The sequence below is a fragment of the Neovison vison genome, chromosome 7 (assembly GCF_020171115.1).
Source record: "Neovison vison isolate M4711 chromosome 7, ASM_NN_V1, whole genome shotgun sequence".
In the NCBI taxonomy this organism is placed as follows: Eukaryota; Metazoa; Chordata; class Mammalia; order Carnivora; family Mustelidae; genus Neogale; species Neogale vison.
Window position 1 is genome coordinate 126,220,149 of NC_058097.1, and position 15,765 is coordinate 126,235,913.

At 35.0% G+C, this 15,765-nt stretch overlaps 1 protein-coding gene across 2 annotated transcripts in view; it reads right to left on the reverse strand.

Moving 5' to 3' along the window:
- The window catches only part of CNTN5 (contactin 5), a 1,378,465-nt gene that overhangs the window by 1,030,663 nt on the left and 332,037 nt on the right, over positions 1–15,765 (reverse strand). For both annotated transcript variants that reach the window (XM_044258257.1, XM_044258256.1), the window contains one exon: positions 2,347–2,482. The gene's annotated coding sequence lies outside the window, so the exon portion shown is untranslated. The remainder of the gene's footprint in view (positions 1–2,346; positions 2,483–15,765) is intronic.

The window sequence follows — 15,765 nt, forward strand, 5'->3', positions numbered from 1 at the left end:
TGAAAATCTATAAACCTAGAGCCACTCAGACTCTTCTTTAATGGAATGAAGCTCTTTTGGAGCTAAGCCAATGCCTATTCGATAAAAGTGGTGTAAGTTATTGAGTGAAATATCTCATTCTCAGAGGATAAACTCAGGACCGCTTTTAATATATGTTGCCTCTTATTATGGCAGGAATTTAGTTGATTATGTCAAGATAAAACTGTCAGTGTTTCCCCTGGATGTTTTTAGTAGTTGTAGAGACAGATGAGGTGCAAGTACATGAATAAAATGGGGCTTTATTTAAAGTGACACCATGAATCCACTCTCATCAGATTCATCAATTCTAATTCACTTAAGTCTTTTTGGAGTGCTCAGTCTGTCTCATTTGTTTCAATTTCTTCCTATTCTACCACTGTGCTTTTCAATTAGTTGGGCAGAGTAATAACAAAAGTGACTTAACAAGAGTGAACTGTGCTATGCCAAACCTGCAACCATAGGTTCCCTGCACAGTTAAATAAGCTCTATATTGTCAACTTGAAACCTGGATTTATTAATAGCTTGACAAAAACTCTCCTCTCAAAAATTAATTAGAGTTCTGTTCAGTTACTTGAATTTAATACAATTCAGCTGGTAATTGATAGAGCACACCAGTTCACAGGTGGGAAATACATTTACTCCACTCTATTTCCATCTGCTGATATGTCTACCATAAATCTAAACTGCATATCAATCATCCATCTGGAAGTGAGAATTAGACCCAAAATACTCTTACCTACAGCTGCTATGCTGTGTTCAGTTGTCTTTCTTAAGACATTCTTGTGATTAAGAGTTAAGGACAAAATGCTTTATATACCTTCCAAAATGTGTCCATGTAATTTGTAAATAGAAAAAAAAAGGTGATTGTTTTAATTTTATTTTGTATATGTAACCTATTCTGAGATCATTCTTATTGTTACAAATAGAACTATGATGGCAAAATTTGGCTGAAAAATCTGCCTAATATTGGAATGTAGCAATGCACTAATTTATGGCAAACTATTCTTTACCCATGGTTTGGAGTTTCACTATCAGAGAATTTCTACCCACTTCTTTATCTTTTTTCTCCTCTTGTTTCCTAGTCTTTGGAAAAATATCAAATTCATGGTTGCTTTACTCCACAAAATTAATCTAAGGACACCTCATATTGTATGAGCCTTCAATAAGGGCCTTCAATAAAAATGAAAAGCTGATATCATTTAATAGAGTGAAAGAAAAACATTTCATATGTAAAATTTTCTGCAGTTACTTTCCAGAATTTGGGCCTGACTTATAGAAAGTCCTGGCCAAACTGCTGACCCTTACTTTCTCCTTCAGAACTATTCTCAGATTCAGATTTGATCACTTTCTTTCTTTAACTCCAATTTTTAAGACTGAAGATACTGAAAACATAGAATAAACTGAGTAAAAATACATTCTAATATTTTAAATCAATTAATTTAAACTTACCTAACAAATTAGAGGAGAGTTATATAGAAGCCTTGAAATTAGTTATGATATTGTCAATATTTATAAATAATTAGAATACAGAGGTAAATAATTCTATGTAAAATGAATTGATCTATTTGGTTGATTATCTAAAGATACATCACAAATATTATAGTTAAGCAGTACATGTTGGATTTAACTTGAGATGATCTATTGATGTCCACTTACTCATAAATATTAAACATGGATCTGATCATGTATTCTAAAATATTTTAATGTATTAATTTTAAAGTACTCTTAGATCCAGGAAGATGCATTTATTATTTAATGATTTGGGTTGCTGAATAAGTATATAAGAATGTGGAGCTGCTGAGAAAACATTGTAGTAATCACTTTCATTCAAAAGATGTCCTAAGAAAGTGGGGATGACTCAAACTCATTCTGCCATGACTTCCTGTTTATACAGGTTAAGCACTGTCTTCAAACTCGTTATCAAAACAAACAAAATCTATTCATTAGCATAGTATATATTTGTTGAGAAAGAAATAGAGGAGGGTACATCAGAGGACTGATTGTCTTTTTGTTTCAAACGATTTAACACAATCTTCATGTTCTTGCCATGCTCATATAAAACCATACGTTTAATAAAGACAAAATATTTTACCACTTTTCATTAATATTATCTCCAGAATATTTGTAGAGTGTGTTTAAATGATACAATCAAGTTTTTTTTTTCAATTTAAAGATAGAACACTTTCTGCTTTTCAGTATATAAAATATTGACTTTAATATATTGCGCTAAGGAGTTTCATGAATGATACACACAGGTTTTATGTATTTTTTCCCCTTCAACATTCTTTTCAACTGTAAAGACAGATTAATAAAAAAAATGAACTGTACCTTCTTTCTGAAAACAGGGTCCAAGTTATAAACTTCAAAAAGGAACTGATCTGTTAAGATATCCTTTTGCAGTAGTCATGCAAAAATGATGCTAGTAGATCTTGAGTGGCACTAAATAGCAATCCTTGAAGGTCACCTGTTAAAAAGCAGGCTCTATTTAGTTATATAGGAAATGACTATATACTGTTATAGTGGCTAACCATATCAACACATAGATATAACACTTTAAACACTAGATATCTATTTAGTCATTGCTTTCCAGGCTTAATTTTCCTCTATAATTTATATTTTATAATAAACAGAGATGAACATCACTTTAATCCAATTTTCATGGGTTTTAATAGGTTCAAACATTTAACACATAATACACACAGGACGCCAATAAGCAAGCAATGAAGTTAAACTACACATCAGAGCAGACAGTCTTAACATTTCCTCCAACAACAGAGGAATACACATTCTTCTTATGAATTCCTGGAACTTTTTTAAGAATAGAAATAGGCTGGGCACCTGGGTGGCTCAATAGGTTAAGTGCCTGAGCTCAGGTCATGATCCCAGGATTTTGGGATCACGCCCCGCATCAGGCTCCCTGCTCGGCAGAGATCCTGCTTCTCCTTCTCCCTCTATCTGCCTCTCTGCCTATTTGTGTGCTCTCTCTGTCAAACAAATAAACAAAATCTTAAAAAAAATTAAAAAAAATAGAAATAGGTTAGACAACATTAGACAATAACTTTAAGAGTATTAGAATCATACCAAGTAATTTTTCTGACCATGGTGGTATGAAAATCAAAATCAAATACAAGATGAAAACTGGAAGATTCATGAATACAAGGGGCTTAAGCAACATGGTCCTGGACAGCAAATAGGTTAAAGAAGAAATCAAATAATAAAAAAAAAATCTTAAGATAAATAAAAATGGAAATGCAACATATTAGAATTTATGGGATGCAATAAAAGCAATTCTAAGAGGGAAGTGCATTGCAAAAAAAAAAAGGAAGAAAAGAAAAAACAACAAAAGAAAAAGATAATAAAGAAAGAAAAGAAGAAAAGAAAAGAAAAATCTGCATTAAGGAAAAAGGAAGATTTTAAATAACCAATCTAACTTTACCTTCAAGGAACTAGAAAAGGAACAAACTAAATCCAAAGTTAATGGAAGAGCAACTCTTCAATTAATTAAAGAGAAACAGAGTCAAAAAGTGGTTGTCAGGGGCTAGAGGATAAGAGATAAAAGGAGACATTTGTCAAAAAGTATACACTTTTGACTATAAGATAAAAAAAATCTGAGGATCTAAAGTAAAACACAGTGACTACTGTTGATAACACTACTGTATAATTGAAATTTTCTGAGACAGTAAAGTTCAAATATTCTCACAATAAATAAATAAATAAATGTTAACTAGATGGGGGAACTCTTTCATGATATATCTGTACATCAAATAATCACAGTGCATTTAATATCTTACAATTTTTTATGTCAATTATAATTCAAGAAAGCTGAAATAGGTTGGTAGAGCTAAACTAGTGGCATAGCAGGAGGACCCTAGGCTTGCCTCAACCCTCAAACAGAGAGAGATAACTATCAAATCATTCTGAACATCTATGAAATTGACCTGAGGACTGACAGAACAACCTGCACAACTAGAGGGAGAAAAAAGCCACATCAAGGAAGGTAGGAAGTAGAGAGATGTGGTTTGGGGGAGAAATGGTTCATAGGTGTTGTGGAAGTGAGAGAGCCCTGGCCATAGAGAGAGGGAAAAGAGAGAAAGGAGTGCACAGGAATATGCACAAGGGATACACTTCAACAAAGCCCAGCTGACTGGGAAAATGTGAGGGAATGATTTTTGTGAGTTTTTGGAATCAGTGGGTCTCAAAGACTGGAGTTTCTTCTTCTTCTTCTTCTTCTTCTTCTTCTTCTTCTTCTTCTTCTCCTTCTCCTTCTTCTTCTCCTCCTCTTTCTTCTTCTTTTTTTTTTTTTTGTTTGTTTGTTTGTCTAAGATTGTATTTATTTATTTGACAGAGAGAGAGAGAGTGAGCACAGGCAGGGGGAGTGGCAGGCAGAGGGAAAGGAAGAAGCAGGACATGGGGTTCAATCCCAGAACCCTGGGATCACGACCTGTGCTGAAGGCAGATGTTTAACTGACTGAGCCACCCAGACACCACAAGACTGGAGTTTTAGAGGTCAATGGGCTTTTCTGGAAAAGAACCCTTAGGGTGCTGCCCTACTCCTGGACAGAAAGCAGACAAGTAATCCTGAGACAGATGATGCAGTCTGAGGATTGCCTAGAGCACACGATGGAGGGTGGCGATGGAGGTGGGCTCGACTCAGGGGTATTGCTCCTGCTTCTTGGAGTACATCTGTGAGAGGTGTAATTGACTTTCTTGGAACAAAGGAGCTGGTGAGCACCATTTCACTTTCCCTCCCTCTTAGCATAGATGTAGATACACTTGCTAGGGGTGGCTAACTTGGACACTGGGTATTTAACCTGCTTTATTCCAAATCCCATTCCCCAGCACTCTGGTGTAACCACTCCACTGGATCAAACTTCATCAGTCCCAGTGAGGCAAGACCCTCCTCCAGAAAATGAGTGCAGGTCCTTGCCACACTGGGTCCTTAAGGTCTATAGTTTTAAAAGTCAGCAGTCTTGGCTGGGATACAACCCAAAGTGTACTGTGCTGCTCCAGGAAGGTAAGCAACCTGGAGACAGACTGTGTAAAAAGAGCAATCTGAAAAATGCCTAGGACACATGAAAGGCAATTATTCACTCTGGGAGACTTCCCTGAGAGCAGAAAGAATGAACTCCACTCTCCAGAAACAAATGAACTGAATAGTGACATCCCTCTCTCACCCCTCAGCATAAACCAATGCCAGTAAACAGCACAGTGCCAACACTGGCTGCCTAACCAGCTTACACTAAATTCTATTCCCTTGTGTTCCTCTGGTACTGCTTATCTCAGGCAGGTGTGCCTAAGGACCAGTGCAGCAGGCTCCTTCCACAGAAGACCAGCATGAACCCCCACATGTATCACATCTATTGCTCAGACAGTTCTGCAAAGCTTCAGTTCTAATGGAAATAGCATCAGGTGTCATTTAACAAGCAGACCAGAGCATAGACAATGAAAACTCACCACACTCTGATCAAGTTCTAAACATTGTCCAATTGCTACAGATGACTGACCTGAGGGATAGACAGTTAAAACACAGCGGCTGAGTACACATAGCGCACACCAGAGACCCTTCCTGGTGTTCCAGACCCTGAACAGAATATGGCCTCTTCTTCATAAAGACATTGCTCAGAGGAGTAGGAAACATAACAGGTTTTTCTAACACAGAGAAGAAGACAGAGAACTAGACAAAATACCAAGATGGAGTAATTCATCCCAAAAGAAAAATAAGCAAAGTTCATGGCCAGAGATCTAATTGAAACAGATAAAAACAATATGCCTGATGCAGAATTTAAAGCAACATCATAAGGATATACACTGGGCTTGAAAAGAGCATGGAAGACATCAGGAACACCCTTACCACAGAGAGAAAAGAGCTAAAAAAAAAAAAACCCAAACAAAGAGTAAGGCTGAAATGAAAAATGCAATATCTGAGATTCCAAACTGATAGGATGTTATAACCACAAGGGTGGAAGAAGCAGAAGAATGAATAAGTGATATAGAAGATAGACTTATGAAAAATAATGAAACTGAACAAAAGAAAGAACGATACTTAACAAGCGTAGACTTAGGGAACTCAGTGACTCCAGCAAATGTAATAAAATTTGTATCACAAGACTCTCAGAAGATGAAGCAAGAAAAAGAGGGAAGGTTTATTTGAGGAAAGAATCACTAAAAACTTCCTAATCTGGGGAAGGAAACAAACATCCAGATCCAGAAGACACAAAGAACTCTCATCAAAATGAACAAAAGCAGGTTAACCCCAAGCCATATTATAGTTAAATTTGCAAAATATAGTAATAAAGAAAAAAATCTAAAAGGAGCAATACAAAGGAAGTCCCTTACTTACAAGGGAATACCCACAAGGTTAGCAGTAGATGTCTCCACAGAAAACTTGGCACGCTAAAAGATAGCAAATCTATAGACAAGAATACTCTATCCAGCAAGGCCATCATTCAGAATAGAAAGAGAAATAGAGTTACCAAGAACAAAAACTAGTTTGTAAACAGTAGACCTTATCAATGAAAACAGGAGCTAGTTCTTTGAAAAAAATTAACTGATAAACCACTACCCAGACTTATTAAAAAGAGAAGAGTAAGTACCTAAATAAATAAAATCACAAAGAAGAGAGGAGAAATGACAATACAGAAATACAAAGGAATATAAGAGTGTATTATGAAAAACTATATAAATTGGACAACCTGGAAGAAATGAATAAATTCCTAGACATATAATCTACTAAAATTGAAACTGGAAGATATAGATAATTTGAACAAACTGATAACCAGCAAAGAATTTATCAGTAATAAAAAATATCCCAACAAACAAAAGTCCAGGACCAAACTGCTTCCCAGGTAAATTCTACCAAAATTTTAAAGAAAAGTTAATACTCATTTTTCTCAAACTTCCAAAAATTAGAAATGGAAGGAACATTTCCAAGCTCACCCTATGAAGTCAGCATTACCATGATTCCAAAACCAAAGACTCCACTAAAAATGAGAACTACAGGCCAATATCTCTAATAAACATGTATGTAAAAATTTTCAACAAAATACTAGCAAATCAAATCCAAAAGTACATTAAAAGAAGCATTCACCACAGTCAAGTGGGATTTATTCCTGGGCTAAAAGGTAGTTCCATATTTGCAAATAAATCAACATGATACACCATATTAATAAAAATAGGATAAGAATCATATGATCCTCTGAAGAGATGAAGAAAAAACCTTTGACAAAGTACAACATCCCTTCATGGAAAAAAAACCTCAACAAAGCAAGGATAGAGGGAACATCCCTCAATATCATAAAGGTCATATATGAAAACCCACAACTAATATCATTCTTAATGGGAAAAAACAAACAAACAAGTAAGCAAACTTCCTCTCTAGTCAGGAAGAATGAAGGGGTGTACATTCTAACCACTGTTATTTAACATAGTACTCAGCCTCAGACAACAAAAAGAAATAGAAGGCTTCCAAATCAGCAAAGAAGTCAAACATTCACTATTTGCAGATGACATTATGCCTTATATAGAAAACCCAAAGTTTCCACCAAAGAATTGCTAGACCTGAAAATGAGTTCAGTAAAGTTGCAAGATATAAATCAGTGTACAGAAATCTGTGACATTGCCATACACCAATAATGAAGCAGCACAAAGAGAAATCAAAGAATTATTCCCATCTATGATCACACCAAAAACTGTAAGACACCTAGGAATAAACCTAACCAAAGAGGTAAAAGATCTGTACTCTGAAAACTATAAAACACTGATGGAAGAAATTAAAGATAAGAGAAAGAAATGGAAAGACATTACATGCTCATGGATTAGAAGAACAAATATTGTTAAAATGTATATACTACCCAAGGCTATCTACATATTTGTTTATTTTTTAAAGATTTTATTTATTTATTTGACAGAGAGAGAAAGAGAGCACACACAAGCAGGGGGAGCAGCAGAGGGAGAGGGAGGAGCAGGCTCCCTGCTGAGCAAGGAGCCTGATACAGAACTTGATCCCAGGACTCTGGGATCATGACCTGAGCTGAAAGCAGAGGCTTAACCATCTGAGCCACCCAGGCGCCCTGCAGTCTACATATTTAGTGCAATCCCTGTCAAAATATCACTAGCATTTTTCAGAGAGTTGGGGTAAACAACCCTACAATTTGTTTAGAAACACAAAAGACCCTGAATACCCAAAGGTGCCTTGAAAAAGAAAAGCAAAGCTGGAGGCATCACAATTCTGGACTTTAAGGTATATTACAAACCTGTAGTGATCACAACAGTATGGTACGGCACAAGCATAGACATAGATCAATAGAACAAAATAGAAAATAGAAAGTCCAGAAATAAAGCCGTAACTATATAGTCAATTAATCTTTGACAAAGCAGAAAATAATATCCAGTGGAAAAATGACAAGTCTCTTCAACAAATGGTGCTTGGAAAACTGGACAGCAATATGCAAAAGAATGAAACTGGACCACTTTCTAACACCGTATGCAAAATAAATTCAAAATGAATGAAAGACACAAGTGTGAGATAGGAAACCATAAAAATCCTAAAAAAGAACACAAGTAGTAACCTCTTGGACATCAGCCATAGGAATTTCTTACTAGATTCGGTCCTGAGGCAGGGGAAACAAAAGCGAAAGTAAACCATTGGGACTTCATCAAAATAAAAAGCTTCTGCACAGTGAAGGAAACAATCATCAAAACTAAAAAGTTACCCAATGAAGAAGATATTTGTAAATGACAGATATGATAGAAGGTTTGTATCCAAAATATTTAAGAACTTATAAAACTCAACACGTAAAAAACAAATAATCCAGTTAAAAAATGGATAGAAAACATGAACAGATATTTCTACAAAGTAGACATATAGACACATAAAAAGATGCTCGACATCACTCAACTTCAGGGTAATACAAATCAAAACCATAATGAGATAGCATCTCATACCTATCAGAATGGATAAAATAAAAAAAACACAAGAAATATGTGTTGGTAAGAATGTAATGAAGAGGGAACCCTCATGCACTGTTGGTGGGAATGCAGACTGGTGCAGCCACTCTGAAAAACAGCGTGAAGTTTCCTTAAAAAGTCAAAAGCACTACTCTATGATCTTGCAATCATATTTACTCAAATAATACAAAGTGTATTTACTCAAATAATAAAAAAATAGTGCTTTTCTAAGGGATACATATACCCTGATGTTTTTAGCAGCATTATAAAATATCCATTATATAAATCCATTATAAAATATCCATGGACTGATGAACGGATAAAGAAGATGTGGTTTATATATACAATGGAATATTACTCAGCTATAACAGAAGAATTAAATCTTGCCATTTGCAATGACATGGATGAAACTAGGGAGAAGTATGCTAAGCAAAATAAGTCAATCAGAGAAAGACAATACTGTATTATTTCACTCATATGTGGAATTTAAGATTCTTTTTTTTTTTTTTTAAGAATAAAAAAGATGGATGCCTGAATGGCTCAGTGGGTTAAGTGTTTGCCTTTGACTCAGGTCCAGAGTCCTGAGATAGAGCCCCACATTGGGCTCCTTGCTCAGTGGGAAGCCTGCTTCTGCTTCTGCCTGCTACTCCACCTGCTTGTGCTCTCTCTCTCTCTCTGACAAATAAATAAATAAATAAAATCTTTAAAAAGAGAGAGAGAGGCAAGCCAGGAAACAGACTCTTAACTATAGAGAACAGACTGAAGGTCAGTGGGAGGGTTGTGGGTAGAGAATGGACTAAATGGATTATTGGTTAAGGAGGGTACTCATATTAATGAACACTGGATGCTGTATATAAGTGTTGAATCACTAAACTTTACCCCTGAAACTAATATTTCACTGTGTGTTGACCAGATGAAATTTAAATAAAAAAACTTTTTAAAAGGCTGAAATAAAAGAAAAAACAGTTAACACATTAACTTATACCTATATTTCAGGTTTTTTAGAAGTTTTTTTTTATAATAATTATACACCATACCTAACATTTACAATGTTAAATTATCTTTATTATTCCCTTGATTTAAGAAATTTGCAATATGTATTGGTAATTTAAATCTTATAAGTGACTTACATTTTAAACACATTTGAAAATTATATAAGTACACCTTGTTTGGTTACCTGCAAGGAATTTACATGTATGAGGTCATCCATGTTCTTTTTATTTCTAATGAAGTTCACTGTTCCAATGAAATTTTCTACTCAATGAAAATTGTATTTTCCTAAATTTACTTTTTGATAGATTTATGAATGTGCCCACATCAAAACCAGAGCAAAGCTACCCATATATATAATATACTCTATTTCAAATAACTAAACTGGAATACAAGTTTTGAAATATTAGTTTGCTGATTTCAAGGTAACTGAAGGCCATTAACTGAGATTCCATGTTAAGATTCTACCAAAAGTTAAAGGAAACCTATCTTTCATAGTTCATGATTAGATTGAGAAAAAGTATTTCAGTTGCTTGTGGTCTTCATGACTAAAATTTATTGATCTTTATGGTTCTTTTTTATATTAGTTGGAACCACAAGAGATGTGGTTCCATTAAAATTGTCATGGTGGAGTATCAGTAATTTCATATCAGTTAACCAGTGATTTTCTTTAATCCTGCCTTGCATTTCTGACATCAAGTCCAAATTCTAAATATCCCTGTAGTACACAAATCACTTTTTTTTAGTCACAGTAAATTATTATTTTTTTTCAATTTCACACCACATGTACAACAAACACTATGTGAAGAAACATAATATATTCTAAATTCACTTCAAAACCCAATCATTCGGGCGCCTGGGTGGCTCAGTGGTTTAAAGCCTCTGCTTTTGGCTCGGGTCATGATCTCAGGGTCCTGGGATCGAGCCCCACATTGGGCTCTCTGCTCAGCAGGGAGCCTGCTTCCCTTCCTCTCTCTCTCCCTGCCTTTCTGTCAACTTGTGATCTCTGTATGTCAAATAAATAAATAAAATCTTAAAAAAAAATGAAGCCAAGGTTGAATTGTATAACCAGAAAGAAGGCTTAAAATAAAACCAAACCAAACAAATAAAAACCCAATTAATGTGTTTTTAACAAGTAAAAATGTCTATTTTTGTGAGGAATTATGAACAGAGGGATTACACATTTGTTTCCTTTTCACGTCTTTTATCTCTACTTTTCTCCTGCCTGCCTTCCCTCCTAATTGCTTTGCTTTTTTCCCCTTCCTTTGTTTTCCCTTCCTTCTTTTCTTAACATGTGACAATTATACATTTCTACTCTATCCCTTAGAGCACAGAATTTAAAAAAAAAAAAAGAAAACTGATTTTTTTTTTCCTTAAAGTTTGTAAGAGTAAACAGCAAAAACTTGCTTAAGAATGTAAACCATTATGTTTCTTTCAGTATGGGCTTTCATTAGGAAGAATTACTTGGGAGTCAGAATTCGGTGTCCCATTATTTTTATTACTTCTTAGTGAAGACATGGTGCATCATTTTTGTTTCCTATTTCATGAAATTATGAAATAATGAACATTATGAAATAATGAACATTTATTTCATAAATGAAATAATGCACATAAGCTTACCAATATGCATGCCATATAATACACATTTAATAAATATCACTAATTATTACTTCTCCCTTTAATTATGAATTGATGTAGCAAAATAAGAAATTGTAATGAATGACAGTGTTATGGTTCTTATTTTTTTTTTCTTATTTTCTTTTTAATTCCCTCCTCCAGTTTGATTCTCATATTTCACTCTTGTCTTCTCAGCAAACTCATACCTGTCTTTTAAGACAGTGTGTTGTAGTGAAGAAACTGCTACATCTGGAATCAGTCAGATTTCCTCAAGCTTCTGCCACTCTTAGATTTTTAGAAAGTAATTTAACATTTCTGAGCTAATGCTTTAGAATGGAAAAAATGATGTCAGATTCCCTGTCTACTCAAATGCTTACAATAAAATTTTCAATAATAGATGAGGAAGTTCTTTCTAAACTCAGTTTTACATATGTTAGTTGCTATATATCTCGAGTTGTATCTTGTAAAAGGTTATGGCCTTTGCCAAGCTATCTTTTTTCTTCATTTCTTTTAAAGAAGATCAAAACTTGCCCCGAAATCCTGGGTGATTTAACCCAAAAGGAGGTGAGTTGTCTCATTATTCATAATCCTGCTTCACTCACCTTTGGTCACCATGAATTTATCTTACATGAGTCTGCTGATTTTTTGTCATTTTAACATAGATTTTGGGTTTGCACAAAGGGAAAATAAAAGTCCTTATAACCCGCTGTTGAAAGAGAAATAACCTAGGATAAGAACACATAAAATGGCAGTGGACAGTGGCAAATGGCTTGATTCATTGTTCAGGGACTGGGAGGCATACGATTAGAAGATTAGTGTTATGGGCTGAATTGTGCCCCTCCAAAACTCACATTGAAGTCCTAATCCCCAGTACCTCAAAATGTAACCATATTTGGAGATAAGGTCTTAAAGAGGTAATTAATTAAAATGAGGTCTTTAGGTAGACCTAATCTAATATAAATGGTGTCCTTGTAAGAATTTGATGGGGTACTTGGGTGGCTCAGTCAGTTGAGCATATGACTGGTTACAACTTGGGTCATGACCTCAAGGACTTGAGATTGAGCCCCATGTCGGGGCTCTGTGCTCAGCAGGGAGTCTGCTTGAGATTCTCTCTCTATCCCTCTGCCTGTCCCCCGCTCACATTCTCTCTCTCTCTTTCTCTCTTAAATAAATAAATACATAAATATTTAAAAAAAGAAGAGGAGCAGTGCCTCAGTGGTTCAGTGGATTAAAGCCTCTGCCTTCGGCTTGGGTCATGATCCAGGGTCTGGGGATTGAGCCCTGCATTATTGGGCTCTCTGCTTAGTGGGGAGCCTGCTCCCCACTCTCTCTCTGCCTGCTTCTCTGCCAGCTTGTGTCTCTGTCTGTCAGATAAATAAATAAAATCTTAAAAAAAAGAGGAAATTTAAACTAGAAACATTCATAGAGAGAGTGATAACCTTGTGAAGACACAGAGAGTAGATGATCATCTGCAAGCCAAGAAGAGAGCATTAGGAGAAATCAAACCTAGAAATACTTTGATGTTGACCTTCTAGCCTCCACAACTGTTAGAAAATATACCTCTATTGTTTAAGCCACCCAGTCTGTGATATTGTGTTAAGGTATGTTTACCATACATGGGGTTGGCTATGCTACCATCCACTAGGAAAAGACATTATAAAACAAATACAAACATTATAAACAAGCACACAAACAAATACACAGAATGTCTTGGCCCTGTTATCAGCCAGTCTAGTATTAGCATGCAGACTCATGAACAGAGTGGAAAACTTGTCAAAGACAGAGGTTAGGTTTAGGTCCAATAACATGAGCCCTCACTCAATAAAGCTGATCCAACTACTACCACTGTAGAATGCCCTAACTATGTTAAGCCCACCCACTGCCATCAGTTTGGCCCTACTCTATGAGGACTTTAATCAGCTGCATGGTAACAAGTTATCGTGTTATGTTGGTATCCTTGCAACCTGGAAGTGAAGGAATTCTCCTTCACTAGAATCTACGTATATTTTAGGTATGGGTTTCTTTTTCTTGTCCTAAGTTCTGCAGCCTCCACCACTCTCAAAGAAGTTACCAGATGTTCAAACCATGACAAAGACCTTAAGATTGCATAGGACCAATGGCTACACTTAACAACAAAGAGGTACATCAGTGGATGAGTGGACATGGAATTCCCGAGTTTGATCACATAACTTACTACTCAGAGACTCAATAAAATTATTAATATAATTCTATTATAGATATATATCTATAATATAATTACAATATTAATATACTATAATTAATTATAGTATATTAATATTATATATATTAAGATGGAGGAGACATGTATTTATTTATTTATTTATTTATATACCCTCTCTGTATAAGTGTTCTTCAGAGAATCAGAACTAATAAGGATATATTTATATGTTTATAATTATACTACCAGAAATTGGGCTAATGGGAAATGTAAATATGGAGACTGATACATCAGCAATGTAGAGGTGCAGGAGAGCTGTGTAGTATAGTTCCAGTCTAATTCTAAAAGCCAGAGAACCAGGAGAACCAACGGTTACAGATACAGTTTAAAAGTTGGCAGGTCCTGGTCTCAAACCCAAGAAAAGCTCATGTTTCAGTTCAAGTCGGAAGGCAGGGGAAAATTGATGTTTGAACAGGAAGATAAGAGGAATCCCCTCTTACTCACTAGAAAGTTAGCTTTTCTGTTCTATTCAGAGATTCAGTTGATTGGATCTGGAAACATACTCACAGACACATCCAGAAGGACCAAATGTCTGGCCACCCTGCGGCCAGTTAAGATGATGACACGTAAAACTAAGTGTCACAATTTCTTAACCTCACATCCTCCTTTAACTTTTGTCTTATTTCCTAGTATATTAAACCACTGAAGCTTCAACCTGGCTTTACTGATGTGAAGACACATTTTCTTTTTTTTTCAGAGAGACTAAAGCACACAGGAGGATCCAGAATAGCACATAGCACAGTTCAAGCCACTTTTCCTATAAATAGGATACAAAATGCTGTCATTTCTAAATGGACTTCATTAGTCTAGCACTGTGTAGAAGACGGCTCAAATATTCAATTAATGGTAAATATTCCTGTCTTTCCAAGTATATTAAAAACCTTAATTTTTAAGAGTTGTTTATATTGTAGTGAACCATTTATGAAACACTTTTTAATGACGCCAGGTGGATCATCCTAATTCTAGATTAACTACATCCCACTGACACAATTTCTTCCCCACCCTGCTGCCACCTGTCTGGTAGCAAACCTATTCAGCTGTGGAAAATGACAGCTGGCTCTTCAGGGTGGGAAGTGGTGGGAGCAGGAGTCAGGTGAAAATGACTCATTAGCAATGAAATGGAAAAATTGTGCAGACTTCCCTGTGGACATTCTGGATGATGCATAGCTCTTTTTTTTAAGGCCTCTCTCACTCTGATTGCTCAATTGAGAATTAAATGCAAAGCAAAACAAAAAAGAATGTATTTAATTCTCAAACATTTTTAAAATTACTGTGATGCAATGCTATTATATCTAATCAATGTATTTATAGTCTCTCAACACAAGTTGAAGTTTCCATTTTGACATGAATCACAACAAAGTGCCCAAAGAAAAATACTCTGATATTTTAGTTTTTTTGAGCATATTCAGGAATATTACATTAGTAAGAACCCTGGAATTCAGAGTGGGCATACTGAATTTTAGTCACTCATCAGCTATACAAAATTACACAGTTCTCTTAACTCCTGTAGACATCAAAATGTACAGGAAGGTAACAGAATTTAGTAGACACAGTGATTGGATTATGCTTGATTATAAATTTTTCTTTTTCTTTCCTGTTTCCTTTAGATTTATTTACTTAAAGTCACTTAGTTATTAATAAATCTATTAATATAATAATAATATATACAATATAATAATATAATAAATAAATCTATTAATATTAAGGGAAATAAATTTTATTTCCCTTAAATACCTCTCATATTTGTGGGTTTTCATACTGTTTAAAGATTCTTTCATTGGATATGTGGACTATTTGAAATATAGATAAGACAAAGTTCTATATTCAGCTTTTCAAATATGGTGTTTTCAGGAAAGTATGGAGACAGCTCTGTTATCATGGAATTAAAAATACTTCTCCTATGCTATATCCACATACACTTCCAATATGTTATTAGTATCAGTACATCTATAGGA